This window comes from Macaca thibetana, chromosome 14 (genome assembly GCF_024542745.1).
Source record: "Macaca thibetana thibetana isolate TM-01 chromosome 14, ASM2454274v1, whole genome shotgun sequence".
Lineage (NCBI taxonomy): Eukaryota > Metazoa > Chordata > Mammalia > Primates > Cercopithecidae > Macaca > Macaca thibetana.
The window spans coordinates 63,170,690-63,183,843 of NC_065591.1; the positions used below are offsets into that span (position 1 = coordinate 63,170,690).

The 13,154-nt window shown below is 51.0% G+C and overlaps 1 protein-coding gene across 1 annotated transcript in view; it reads left to right on the plus strand.

The window, feature by feature from the left end:
- Positions 1–13,154, plus strand: part of RHOG (ras homolog family member G) — a 1,041,648-nt gene that overhangs the window by 1,025,605 nt on the left and 2,889 nt on the right. Inside the window, exon 2 of the mRNA XM_050756544.1 lies at positions 1,517–1,588. The gene's annotated coding sequence lies outside the window, so the exon portion shown is untranslated. The remainder of the gene's footprint in view (positions 1–1,516; positions 1,589–13,154) is intronic.

Sequence of the window (13,154 nt, forward strand, 5' to 3'; positions counted from 1 at the left end):
AAAAAATAATATATATATATGTATGTGCAGCTGGCCAGGTACGGTGGCTCACGCCTATAATCCTAGCACTTCGGGAGGCCAAGGTGGGAGGATCACTTGAGGTCAGGAGTTTGAGACCAGCCTGGCCAACATGGTGAAACCCCATCTCTACTAAAAATACAAAAATTAGCCTGGTGTGGTGATGCACGCCTGTAATTCCAGCTACTGGGAAGGCTGAGGCAGGAGAATCGCTTGAACCTGGGAGGCAGCATTTGCAGTGAGCCAAGATCATGCCACTGCACCCAGCCTGGGTGACATCGTGAGACTCTGTCAAAAAATATGTTTGTGTTTACAGAGACAGGGTTTCACCATCTCTGTGATTACAGGCAGATGCCACGTGCCAGGTTCTCAGAGTATATTTTTAAAAGATACTTGTTTAGTGTTTGAGATGTGCATTGACAACAGGTCTTTTACACCCATTCTCATGTTATCTTCAAAATTATGGGGTGAAATATAATTATTCTATTTTACCAAAGACAGATTTGAGGCTCAGGTTAAGCTATTTATTCCTGGAATCAATCCTCTTATTTGAAAAGCTTCTGGAAGACAGGGATCCTGTCTTAAACGTGTTTCTTCACAGCACCTAGCACGGAGCTCTGTCCACGTGGTAGGCGTTCAGAAAGTTTGCGCTGAACGAAGGATATGGATTCTCAAGTCAAAGCTCCGGGCGTTGACTCTCAAGTCAAAACTCCAGGGAATTGAAGCACCAGAGGGCGCCCATGAGCCCCCCCACCCGCGGGTCCCCAGGGCCCAAGCCGGACCTCAGGCCTGGGTGCGCCCCAGCAGAACAGGGGGCGCGGGGGCGAGGGAAGCCCCAAGTCCTCCGTTCGCCCCGCCCCCTCCCCAGAGCCACGCCGCACGGAGCTGCACGGTGCTGAACGACTACTCGACATCCTGTTTTTGGGCCCCGCGGCTCCGCCTGCGCCTCTGCTGATCTTGTCTTTCCCTTGGGTGCTGACGCCAGCGCCTCTTCCCCTACGAGTCTCCCCACCTTCCCCAGGGGTCTGGGGCCTTCCCACTGCTGAATCACCACCACCTCGCACTCCCCCAGCGCTCAGGGCAGGGGTGGGGACTGCCCCAGCCTCGGCCACTACTCTATCCCTGGGGCTGGCTGAAGGCACCGGGGCTGGCTGAAGGCACCAGGCCCAGGGGCGCCTTTCTCAGCATCTTCCCGCGGAGGCTGGTGAGGTCAGGATGGGGGGAAGAGGAGGAACGCCTACCGCCTAGAGTAGGGCCTCCAGGGGTGGGGTGGCCAGGAGGAGGCAGAGAGACCTAGACCTTGGGAGGCCTGACTTACTGGCCGCAGGGGCAGCGGGTTGGGAGGGGGAAAGTGGCGAGCCCGGGACTAGGCCGGGGGCGAGGCTGGGGGCGGGCCGGGGCTGAAGAGGGGGAGACCGGCCCTCAGACTTCCTGGTCGGGCCCCGCCCCACCCCGCCCCGCCCCGCCGGTCCGCCCCCCCCACTTCCTCCGGCCTCCCGCTCTCACTTCCTTCTCGAGCCCGGAGCTGCTGCCGCCGCCCCCAGCTCCCCCGCCTCGGGGAGGGCACCAGGTGAGGCCCGGCCGGGGCTGGTGGGTAGGGGTCTGGGGAACGGGAGCCCGGCCGGCCCAGGACTCGGCGCGGGCGCGGGCGCCGGCCCATGAGTTTGCTGGCGGGGGCCGCGGGCGGGAGCTTCTAGGCTCAGTCCAAGTAGGGCGGGCGCGGCCGGCCGGGCGGGGCGCGGACGGGGCCACTGCGAGCCGGTGGAGGCTCGGCGAGGGTGGCTTCCCGGCGGCTGTACCGCCTCTCGGGAGCCGAGAGGGACCCCTGAGGTCAGAGGGTCCTGGGCTCCAAGAGAAGTATCTCTAAAGTGGAAAAGCTCAGAGCTGGGAGATAGGACTCAGGTGGGGTGTCCTCAGAAGTTGCGGGGGGTGTTGAGAAGTGCATGAGGGGAGAGGGCTTCTGAGCTGGAAAAGTCACTCCCTCTGCTCTGGCAGTTGTGACACTTGTCGGGGTTAGAGGGGCGGTGTCTGGGGCCTCCGAAAGCTCTCTCCCTGGAAGATCCATGCTAATCCAGACTCACACTCGGGCTGCAGCCCGAAGGCCCTCTGCACTCAGGAGGACCGGGGTTAGGGTTGGGGGAGCCCCGCCGATCCCAGTTGTTCTCTATATGCCTGTTTTCCTGAGTCCCAACCTTACCTGGAGCCAAGCAGTAGGTATTTAGTGAGCGAACGCTGTTCCTACCTGACCAGAGTCTGGCCTTGCTCTTTTGGGAGTAACTTGGTCTTGCCCTGTGACTGGAAGTGGAAGGACTCTCATTCAGAGGTACTGATAGTCCCTGACAAGTTTTTGTTGTGTCTTTTGGGGCCGATTGAGAACCATCTCCTAGTGTTCCTCTTCATTCTTAGTCCCTGAATTATACACATGCTCCAATCGTCTCCCTCCACGCCTTTAGTTTCTACCCAGAAATCCGCCATCACTCTCTTCTCATCCCTTTCAGTCTCTTTTCCTCCAAATATGCAGTCATACCTAGTCCTTGACCTCTCTTCACCTACCCGGCCCCATGTTCATCTCAGTCCTCTGCAACCTGCCCCATCCCTTCCCTTCCCAGCTCTGGCACCCACACACTTACACCTCCTTGCGTTTTCCATCACCCCTCATTCCTCTTGAACCTTCAGCCTGTCACCCTCTCTGTATCCTTCTCTCCCACCCACTTATCTCCAGCTTTGGAATCAGGATCTGTTGTTGAAGACTTAGTGAGTTCCAGAGTCTTTTCAAACCTCCCTAGCTTGGAGAGGCAGACTGCAGCCTCCCGGTGATAGAGATGGATTAAAGAGCTGGAAAGCGTGTGTGTGTGTGCGCGCGCGCGCGCGAGAGAGAGAAAGAGTGTCTGTGTGTCTACATCTTTATCTCTTACAGACAAAATAACTGCCTTCAGCCTTGAGAGGGCCCAAGGGGAAACCAGCAAAATGAAGGGAACCTGCAGTGAGTGAGGTTGTGGTTAGGCAGGAGGAAGCAAGCAGTCTGTAGCAGTCAGGGTAGGGTAACAGGAATAAGACTGGTAAGAGAGGCCCTGGGAAATCAAAATCACCCCAACCTGTGGTGCTTGACCAAGGGGCCAGGCCTGGAAGCCGGGAGACAGCCTGAAGGTCCCTGACTCCATTACCTACTAGTTCCAGCATCACCTGGTGGAAAGAATGGGACCAACTTGGGTGTGATGGAAATAAAGGGAGGAGGCAAAGGCAGGATTCTGGAGGAAAGACTGCAGCTGGTCTAACTTCGAACTTAACTGTTTTAGTTTTGAATTAAGAAGCGGTTGAGGCAAAGGTGTCTGCTCCTTTCCTGCTGCCTTCCGGGGCCTGCCTAGGCCGGGTACCCAGATGCCCTGGTCTGCATCAGGGCCTTAGTGACCAGGAAGCCCTCTGGAGTTCTACTGACCCCTCTGCCTTCAGGCATCCTTAATATTCCCCATCTCACCTAGGACCCTATTCCTTCTCCGGAATTCCTCCCAATTTTTTTTTTTTTTTTTTTTTTTTTTGAGACAGAGTCTCGCTCTGTCGCCCAGGCTGGAGTGCAGTGGCCGGATCTCAGCTCACAGCAAGCTCCGCCTCCCGGGTTCACGCCATTCTCCCGCCTCAGCCTCCCGAGTAACTGGGACTACAGGCGCCCGCCACCTCGCCCGGCTAGTTTTTTGTATTTTTTAGTAGAGACGGGGTTTCACCATGTTAGCCAGGATGGTCTCGATCTCCTGACCTCGTGATCCACCCGTCTCGGCCTCCCAAAGTGCTGGGATTACAGGCTTGAGCCACTGCGCCCGGCCAATTCCTCCCAAATTTAACTTCAGTTCATCCTGGCTATGGAAGCTCTTGTTGTTTCCACTCTAGAGTTCCTTCCTCAAGCTTTTGGGGTGCATGCTGAGGATCTTGCTTCTATCTACCTCCTCCAGTCATCTGTATTCATTTCTCTCCACTAGAAAAAAAAGAGAAGTAGAGGGGAGTTAAGTGCTACAGCTAAATTTAAGGGCTCTCCCTGTTCCCCATTCTGTCATCTTCCCATGTCACAGTCGTCCCTCTCCCATGAATTGTTCTTCTTCCCGTCCTTCCCTTCCACCCACCTGTCTTTCTTTGCATTTCTTGGAGGTACAGAAGTGTGGCTGCGGGAAGAAATCCCAGGGACCTACATAAAAGCCCAGTTTAGAGAAGGATGTGCATACAAGGCACTTTCCCAGCATCACAGCTTAATAAAAACCCCAGGAGTCCCAATTTCTAGGCTGGCAAACCAGTAGTCACTTTAGTATTCTGCGTAACTGAGCAAACCCACAGGGCTCTGATGGTAAAGACAAGATGGGTGAGACAGGGATTCTCCCAGGTGAGATCTGGTCCCATTGGAAGTTTGAGCTAATTGCAAAAAAGGCATTGTTGGAAAAAATGTGACCAGGGCGGGAGAGATTTTAATGGGAAAATATTGGGGGGTGAAGGGAGGTGGTGGCTACAACCTAGGAGGCTGCCACTAAAGTCTTGGCTAAACATGTCAAGGTTGTGACGTGAAGAAGGGGGCTCAGGCCCACACTGAAGACTCCTTCTATATATTGTAGACCCATTAGCAGTGAGGTCAGTAGGGGTCCGTGAGAAGAGCTGAGGAGGGAAACCAAAGACAAAGCCTGGGCCACCTCCCCAGATCAGACTGGTTTTCCTGTCCAGGGTCCAGCTTCCTCTTTTGTCCTCATTTCATATGGGGGGAGGGCATCTCTCCAGGAGCTAGAGGCCAGAGGAGGAGCTTCTCAGCTAGGGCAGGGCCAGAGTGGCTGACTGTTGAGTAATGTCAGTTCTAAATCATGAATGCACCAGGATGGGCTAGGCATGAGGGCCTGGGAACTTAGAAGCAAAAAGGGCTCAGATGTAAGTCAACCCACCCTTTGGTCCATTTTCTGAAGGAATAAACTATGGTGGGGTTGTCCTGAATGAGGTTAAAGAGATGGTTGGTCCATTCTCAGGCTGGAGTTAGAATCCTCACCTTCTCTCCTTTGTAGAAGTAGCATAAGGATGGAGGTTAGAAGACCCGATCCTTGTCCTAGATTTGCTACCAACTGTATATAATCCTGGTCAACTTGGTTTCTCTTGGCTCCATTTCAGCATTAAGGAGTTGCATATCAGTACCTCCAAAGGGGACAGTGAACATCATGGCTCTGACTCTTCCTCCCCCAAGAGACTCCTCATAGCAGTGCCCCTCACTCTGGGCCCTCATGTCTTATCAGCCTCAATTTGACAGGTCTGAGTAGTCTCTACATATATATCTGTCCAGGGATAGAACTGTGGCCCTTTCTCCAAGCACAAGGATTGTTAGAGCTTGAGAGATAAGAAGGCAAAGAATGTTGGGGATTTTGCCAGGGGGTAGTAAGATGGAGTACCCTGTCTCCTGCTCCAGCTCTGCCTCACTGACGGTGGAAAATAGATGCCGGAGTTTCCTCCCTGATGTTATTTTCCCTTGTGGAAACCCCCTCAAGCCTTGGGCGGGGCTAAAGGGACTGGGTAGCCCTGGGTCTCTCTGTGGGTATTTTCAGGTGGGGGTGCCAGGATTGGGAGGATGGCACTTCTGTACAGCCTCATGTGAAATTAGCAAAGGCAAAGGAAGTGCCACTTCACAGGCCTTTGGTGGGGCCCAGGGACTGCTGAGCTGCTGCTAGGCGGGGAGGAGGAAGCCAGTGTGCACCCTTCCTCTGTGCTGTGTGGGGGAGGGGGCAGCTTCCTTGGCTTCCCCAGCCAGAGCCGTCCTGGTCCTGAGGCTCACCTTTTTTTTTTTTTTTTTTTTTTTTTTGAGATGGAGTCTTGCCCTGTCACCCAGGCTGGAGTGCAATGGCACGATCTCGGCTCACTGCAACCTCCACCTCCTAGGTTCAAGTCGTTCTCCTGCATCAGCCTCCCAGGTAGCTGGAACTGCAGGCATGTGCCACTAGGCCCGGCTAATTTTTTTTGTATTTTTAGTAGAGATGGGGTTTCACCATGCTGGCCAGGCTGGTCTCAAATTCCTGACCTCAAGTGATCCGCCAGCCTCAGCCTCCCAAAGTGCTGGGATTACAGACGTGAGCCACGTGCCCAGCTGAGGCTCACCTTTTATGGAACACTTGGGGTGCTGGGACAATGAAGGAAGAAGGTTGGGAACTAGGACTTAGTGAAAGGGTCCTGGACTGCCCCTCAGACTTCCCAGCTACCACTGTCTCATTTCCTAGTGGGTGGCATCAACTCTTCTTTCCTTCCCTGCTGCAGTGTAGGATCCTCTCCAGGGGCTGAAGGATGAATGGCAAGAGGTGGAGAGTCCTCCAGGATGGATTTTTTTTTTTCTTTTTTTTTCTTTTTTTTTGAGACGGAGTCTTGCTCTGTTGCCCAGGCTGGAATGCAGTGGCATGATCTCTGCTCACTGCAACCTCTGCCTGCTGGGTTCAAGTGATTCTCCCTCAGCCTTCCGAGTAGCTGGGATTACAGTCACCCACCACCACACCCGGCTAATTTTTGTATTTTTAGTAGAGATGGGGTTCCACCATGTTGGGCAGGCTGGTTTCGAACTCCTGATCTCAAGTGATCTGCCTGCCTTGACTCCCAAAGTACTGGGATTACAGGCGTGAGCCACAGCACCCAGGGGAATTTTTTTTTTTTTTTTTTTTTTTTTTTTTTAAGGCTAGGAACTGGGCTCTCTTGGGTTCTTCCCTGCTGATGGGGAGAAAGGGAAGAAAGAGACTCAGCCCTTGGCCTGGTCCCAACCCCACACTGACCTCATGTCCCCCCAGCTTCCTCCTCCCAGCCCAGCTGCAGCCAGCTGCAGCCCCTTTGAGGCTCTTTATATCACCTCTCCTCTATTCCTCCCTTCAAAACAAACAAACAAACAAACTTGTAGAGCTTCAGAAGTCTTTCCAACAGTGCCCCTGCCCCTTGCCTTGTCTTTGACCAAGGGTCCTCAGATATTCCCAGTCTGTAGCCTGTCAGGACCACTTTTCCTTCCCATCTTTCTCATCATCTCTGAGCTAGATCTGCCAGCTTCACCTCTCACCCTTCCAGTTGAAGACAAGACGGTATAGCTTATGTGTTTATTATCCCAACTTGGAGCTCTTCAGGGTGAGTGAGAAAGAAGTTGGTTACTTTTGTCTTGTGTCTTCTGGTCATAGAGGTTCTTCCTTGTTCCCAGCATCAGAGTCTGTGGATTGATGGGGGAGGAGGGGTATGTCATTCTACAGCTTTTGCTCAGCCCTTCCCTGGGTTTCTGGAAATAAACAGAAGGTCAGACTACCCTCCCCCTGAAGCATCCAGTTAGTTCAGCACGATGAAGAGTACAGTCAGTGCTGGGAAAGGTAAGGCAGGAGAGGGGGTTGCTGTGATGTCCTGGAGAAGCTGGGGAACAGTACTGGGCCTGAAGGACAGGAAGGATCTGAAGGGGGGTGAGTTGCATTCCAGGAAGAGGAACTCCCACATGCAAAGACATGATTGCATCGAGTTCATTCAGTTATTTACTGACAGCTACTACATGCTGTGCTCAGCTTAGGGTGCTCAGCAAGGTCCAGTCAACCAGGACCTTGCCCTCTAGACACTCCCAGTCTAATAACAAGAGATAAGATTCACATCAGCCTCTCCATGCCTGTGAGAGACAGCCAGACTTTGGATAGGATAAGTCACTTCTGACTTGGATAATTTACGCTTTCCTCGAAAAGGCGGCAATGGTGCATGGTTCCATATTACTACTTGATGTATTTTAGGGAAGAGAATATGGAGGCCCCTTTGTAGAGGATCAGGATTGGAATGGCCAGAGATGGATTGTAGTTATAATGAGGTTCAGGGAGGGCTGCAGAAAGGGAGCCCCATGTTAGGGAGGCAGGTTATAGAAGGCTGAGATAAGTTCCCATCACCTCCATACTCGCCTATCTCTTAAGAGCCCGTTCCTCCCCTCCCCCACTCCCAGTTGGGACACTTCCCCTGCTGTAACAGCCACAGAGATCTGGCAATCAAGCTACTTCCTTTCCCTCCCCCATTCTGGGCCTGCCTGGGCCACACCCCAAGCCGGGCTCCAGGGACCACACTCAGACAGGGTTAGACCCCCATGGGCTATACTCCCTGCCAGAGCCAGGTCAAGCTGGTACTGGGAAGAGAGGTTTTTGCCTATTTCAGGCATAGCTTTTGCCTGTCATTGCTGTCCGATAAGATTCAGCATTGCAGTCTTGTCTGTTGTGGGGTGGGCAGGGAGTGTCCGATACTGGGCTTCAGAGAGGTGTCTCCATATCTCAGTAATGAGTGCTGGCACAAGCAGATCAAAAGGCAATGGTTGTACAGTCCTGTGTGCCTAGCCCTATACTTAGAGGTTTTTTTTTTTTTTGTCATTTAGTCCAGAGAAGCCAAGACTTCAGACTGAAGGGCATCCACAGCTGGGAAACTTACGTATGACTGTTGGAAAAGGAGAATCACACAGAGCCAAAGCAGGATTAAAAGGGGTGCCATGGGTGTGGTGGCTCACTCCTGTAATCCCAGCACTTTTAGAGGCCAAGGCAGGTGGATCACTTGAGGCCAGGTGTTCGAGACCAGCCTGGCCAACACGATGAAACCCTGTCTCTACTAAAAATACAAAAATTAGCTGGGCATGATGGCACGTGCATGTAATCCCAGTTACTCAGGAGGCTGAGGCAGGAGAATCGCTTGAACCTGGGAGGTGGAGGTTGCAGTGAGCTGAGATCGCGACACTGCACTCCAGCCTGGGTGACAGGTGGCCATGCAACGGATAGCCAAAGAAGAATTCAGTAACCTTATGGAACTATGAAACTTAAGTTAGGCTTTAAGGAATAAGGAAGATTAGAGAAGGGAGAGGGAATAGTAGCGGAGGGAAAAACAAGAGTAAAAGTTCAGAGGCAAGAATGATCCTGACTTGTTTGCAGAGGACATTGAAAATCCCTCTGGAACAGGGAACTGGGAACTCACACTTGCAAAGTACCTAGATTGTGTACATATTATACATTAATGCACTTAGTCCTTGTAACACTGCTATGTGGTAGGTACCATACGTTGCTGCTGCATTTGAAAGATAAGGAAATTGAAGCTTAGAGAGGCAAATCATCATAAGCTCAGGGTCACAGAACTGGTAAGAGGCAGAACTAGGATTCAAACCCAAGTCTATATAACTCTAATACCCCTTACCAAATTGTGAAGAACTCTAAATGACAATATGAGGGACCAGGCATGATCTGAATTGGGACTAAAAAGCCAGAATAAGTCATTGTAATTTGTCTAATAATATACAGATCTGGCCAGGCATGGTGACCCACACCTGTAATCCCAGCACTTTGGGAGGCCTAGTCAGGAGGATCACTTGAGATCAGGAGTTCAAGACCAGCCTGGGCAACATAGCAAGACCCTGTCTCTACAAACAAACAAAAAATAAATAAAAAATACAAAAATTAGCCAGGTGTGGTGGTGCCTGCCTGTAGTCCCAGCTACTCAGGAGGCTGAGGTAGGATGCCTTGAGCCTGGGAGGTTGAGACTAAAGTGAGCTGTGATGGCACCACTGTATTCCAGCCTGGGCAACAGGCTTTTGTCTCCAAAAGAAAAAACAAATCAAAACAGATCGGCAACCACTGATTTACTAAATAACTTTTTTTTTTTGAGACATGGGGTCTTGCTGCGTTGCTCAGGCTGGAGTGCAGTGGCTACTCACAAGGACAATAACCTTGACTAGTGTAGCACACTACAACCCTTCACTCCTGGGCTTAGCCTCCCTAGTAGCTGGGACTGCAGGTGCACCACTGAGCTAGGCTTAATGATTTTTTTTGAAAAAGCCACTTAGTGAATAAGTCATCGTTGAACCCCGCTCCAGGTAGGTCACACTCCTGGTTTGGCCACCTGCAGCGCTGACATCCCTTCTTCCTATTTGGCGCAGTTTAGACTCTACCTTTTAGCATATGCCCTCCTGAAATGGGCTATGGGAACTTAATTCAACCCAGTTCAGGCCAAAGGATTTCAGAAAGAAGAGTTGTTTTGGGAGAGAGGATAAAGGTCTGAACTAGACCTGAGTAAGGAGGACTGGGCTGATCCCCCACCACAGACACAGGCATACTCAGTGCTTCCTGCCTTCTGGGATGAAATGCTTTGCTCCTGTCACCTCCTGTGTGCACAACACTTCAGTTTACAAAGCGTATTCATTCCCATGGTCAGGTTCCTTGATGCTGCCCGTGAGGCTGGGAGGGCTACTATTACTACTTCTACTGTATAGATGAAGAAACGGAGGCTCCAAGAAGGGCAGTAACTTACCTGATCAAGGTCACACAGTTAGCTGGTAAGGGGTAACTTGAAGACTGTAAGATGCACCGTGGAAAACACAGGGCTTTGGGTCACAAAACTGGGTTTGTGTTCTGGCTGCCATACTAACTAGCTGTGTGATGTAGAGTTACTTTTACTGCTCTGAATTTGTTTCCTCATCTGTAAAATAGGAATAGTACTGACAGGTTGTTATAAAGGTCAAATGACATAATAACATGCAATCTATAAAGGCTTATACCATATGGGGGCTTTTTTTTTTTTTTAAATCAAGGGTCAAGGTCAGCAGATAAACTCAAGACATCAGAGTCAGGTATCCAGTACTCTTGGCCCTATTCCACACTGCCTTTGCTCTGCTTGTTTCTGGACAGTACCATACTCATCATCCTTTTCCAGTGTCAGTCCCTGTTCCCTTCCCAGCCCAGAAGCTACCCTGTCCTTTCCCCTCTCCTTTGAGAGCTAATTTACTGATTGCTAGTTGATAACCACCTCCTTAGAGAGCTGTACTTCCAGTTTCTTGGGCCTTGTGAGAGCCAGCCAGAGTTCCCTCCTTGTCTTCCTGCCTGGGCCAGCCCAGCGCTGGGCTTTTCAGTCAGACTGTCAACACCCACTCCCCTCCTCTGTGTGGAACTGAAGATTGCAGGCCCAGGAGTTCTGCTTTGAATGTCAGGGCTTCCCACATAATCCATTGGGCACAAGTAATGCCACCTGCCTCCAAGGAGCTTTAAGTCTTAGTTCATCTACCTAGTGCTCTTGTAACAACCATTGTAATCTCCAATTCCTGGATAGGAAAACTGAGGCCCAGCAAGCGTAAATGCCTCAAGCTTGGTTGTAGTGAGTCAGCACAACTGGGGTTAGAACTTAGGTCTCTCAACTTCCAGTCTGAAGTCTCTATTCGACTCTCCACTGACCTAGAGGGTCCTTATGCCCTTCCCTGACCCACACTCTAAGGGTCTCTAGCTGAATGTCCTGAGGTTACATGCACATACATGTGCACACGCACACACACACACTCATTCATGTAAATAGGATGGAAATATTTTTTCATGTGAACCAGAGACACAACTTCATAAAGTGAAATCATTTCTTTCCCAGCTGATTCCAAGGGAAACTGTACCCTGGGAGGGAGCTGGGACCAAGCCCTGGGTCCTTTGCATCCCCCATACCACGAAAGTTTCTTTTCCACTTCCCAGTGGGGATTTTCTTCTCCACTTGTCATTGATTTTTGAAGCTTCTGAACCAGTGGTGAGAGCTCAGGCTGCAGGGGTAAGGGGTTCCCAGACCAGGGTGCAGCCTTGCAGTATAGCAAGTGAAATGGAGAAAATGGGCTAGTGGTGTTGGTGCTTGGGTGGAGCCAGGGATAAGGAATACTCAGGGATTTGGTTGTGTTTAAAACAGGGCTGCCCCCTCTCAGGGAGCAGGCCCTGGTTGTGGGAGACAGTCAGGGAAAGGAAGTCACATATTGACCACCAAGAGTCCCCCATGGCCAAAAAGTAGCTGATGAGAGAAGGACCCTTGCCATAGCAGTGTAAATAATCGCAGGGTTTCTGGAAGCTTTGCTTCAGAACTCAGAAAAGCAGTTCCTCACCCCAAGGCCCTATGACCTGCAGAGGTGACCAGATGTTGGCTGGAGCTGGGACTCCTCATACTTACCCCACTAATAAATACAGCAGCCCATTTATTGGGCACTTGGTATGTGCCATACCTCATGCTGGACACCTTCTATACATTATTAACTCTTACTTTTTTTTTTTTTTTGAGACAGGGTCTTGCTCTGTCGCACAGGCTGGAGTGCAGTGGTATGAACATAGCCCACTGCAGGCTTGACCACCCTGCAATCAAGTGATGCTCCCACCTCAGCCTCCCAAGTAGCTGGGACAACAGGCGTGTACCACCACACCCTGATAATTTTTTCATTTTTTGTAGAGTCACGGTTTTGCCATGTTGCCCAGGCTAGTCTCAAACTCCTGGGCTCAATTGATCTACCTGCCTTGTTCTCCCAAAGTGCTAGGATTACACTGTGCCTGGCCTCATTTCATATTCTGAGCAATTGTAGTGCAATAGGCAAGATTATCCCCATTTTACAGATGAGAAAATTGAGGCTTGGGGAACAAATATATTGCCAAGATCACATATAACTAGTTGGTGGAACTGTGATTAGAATCCCTGCCAGTCTTAATCTAGCATCTATGTTCTTAATGATGGTATTTTCTACCCAAGAGTCTGGAAGGCTCTAAAATCTTTCAGAGGCACATGCCAGGGTCTCAGGAAATGGACAGAAGATTGAGGGGAAAGTCAAGTTTTTGTCTTACTCTTGACTTCATCCTTCCTAGTTGGGCTTGAAAGATTTGCTCCAGGCTGGGCATGGTGGCTCATGCCTGTAATCCCAGCACTTTGAGAGGCCAAGGCGGGCGGATCACAAGGTCAGGAGTTCAAGACCAACCTGACCAATATGGTGAAACCCCATCTCTGCTAAAAATACAAAAATTAGCCAGGCGTGGTGGCAGGTGCCTATAATCCCAGCTACTCAGGAAGGTGAGGCAGGAGAATCACTTGAACCCAGGAGGCAGAGGTTGCAGTGAGCCAAGATTGTGCCACTGCACTCCAGCCTGGGCAACAGAGCGAGACTCCATCTCCAAAAATAAAAGATTTGCTCCACCCCACCAGGGACCTTGAGAGAAGATACTAACGTCTGGGAGCCTCAGCCTCTACCTCATTCATCATAACATACCCAGACCCCAGTCCAAATCCCAGGTTCAACTGAATCTCCAGTAATCCCTTGCATTGAATTTGCTGTACTGAATTGGCAACCAGAGTGTGCATGGCCAGATAGGGTTTTCAGTACTTATAAGAAT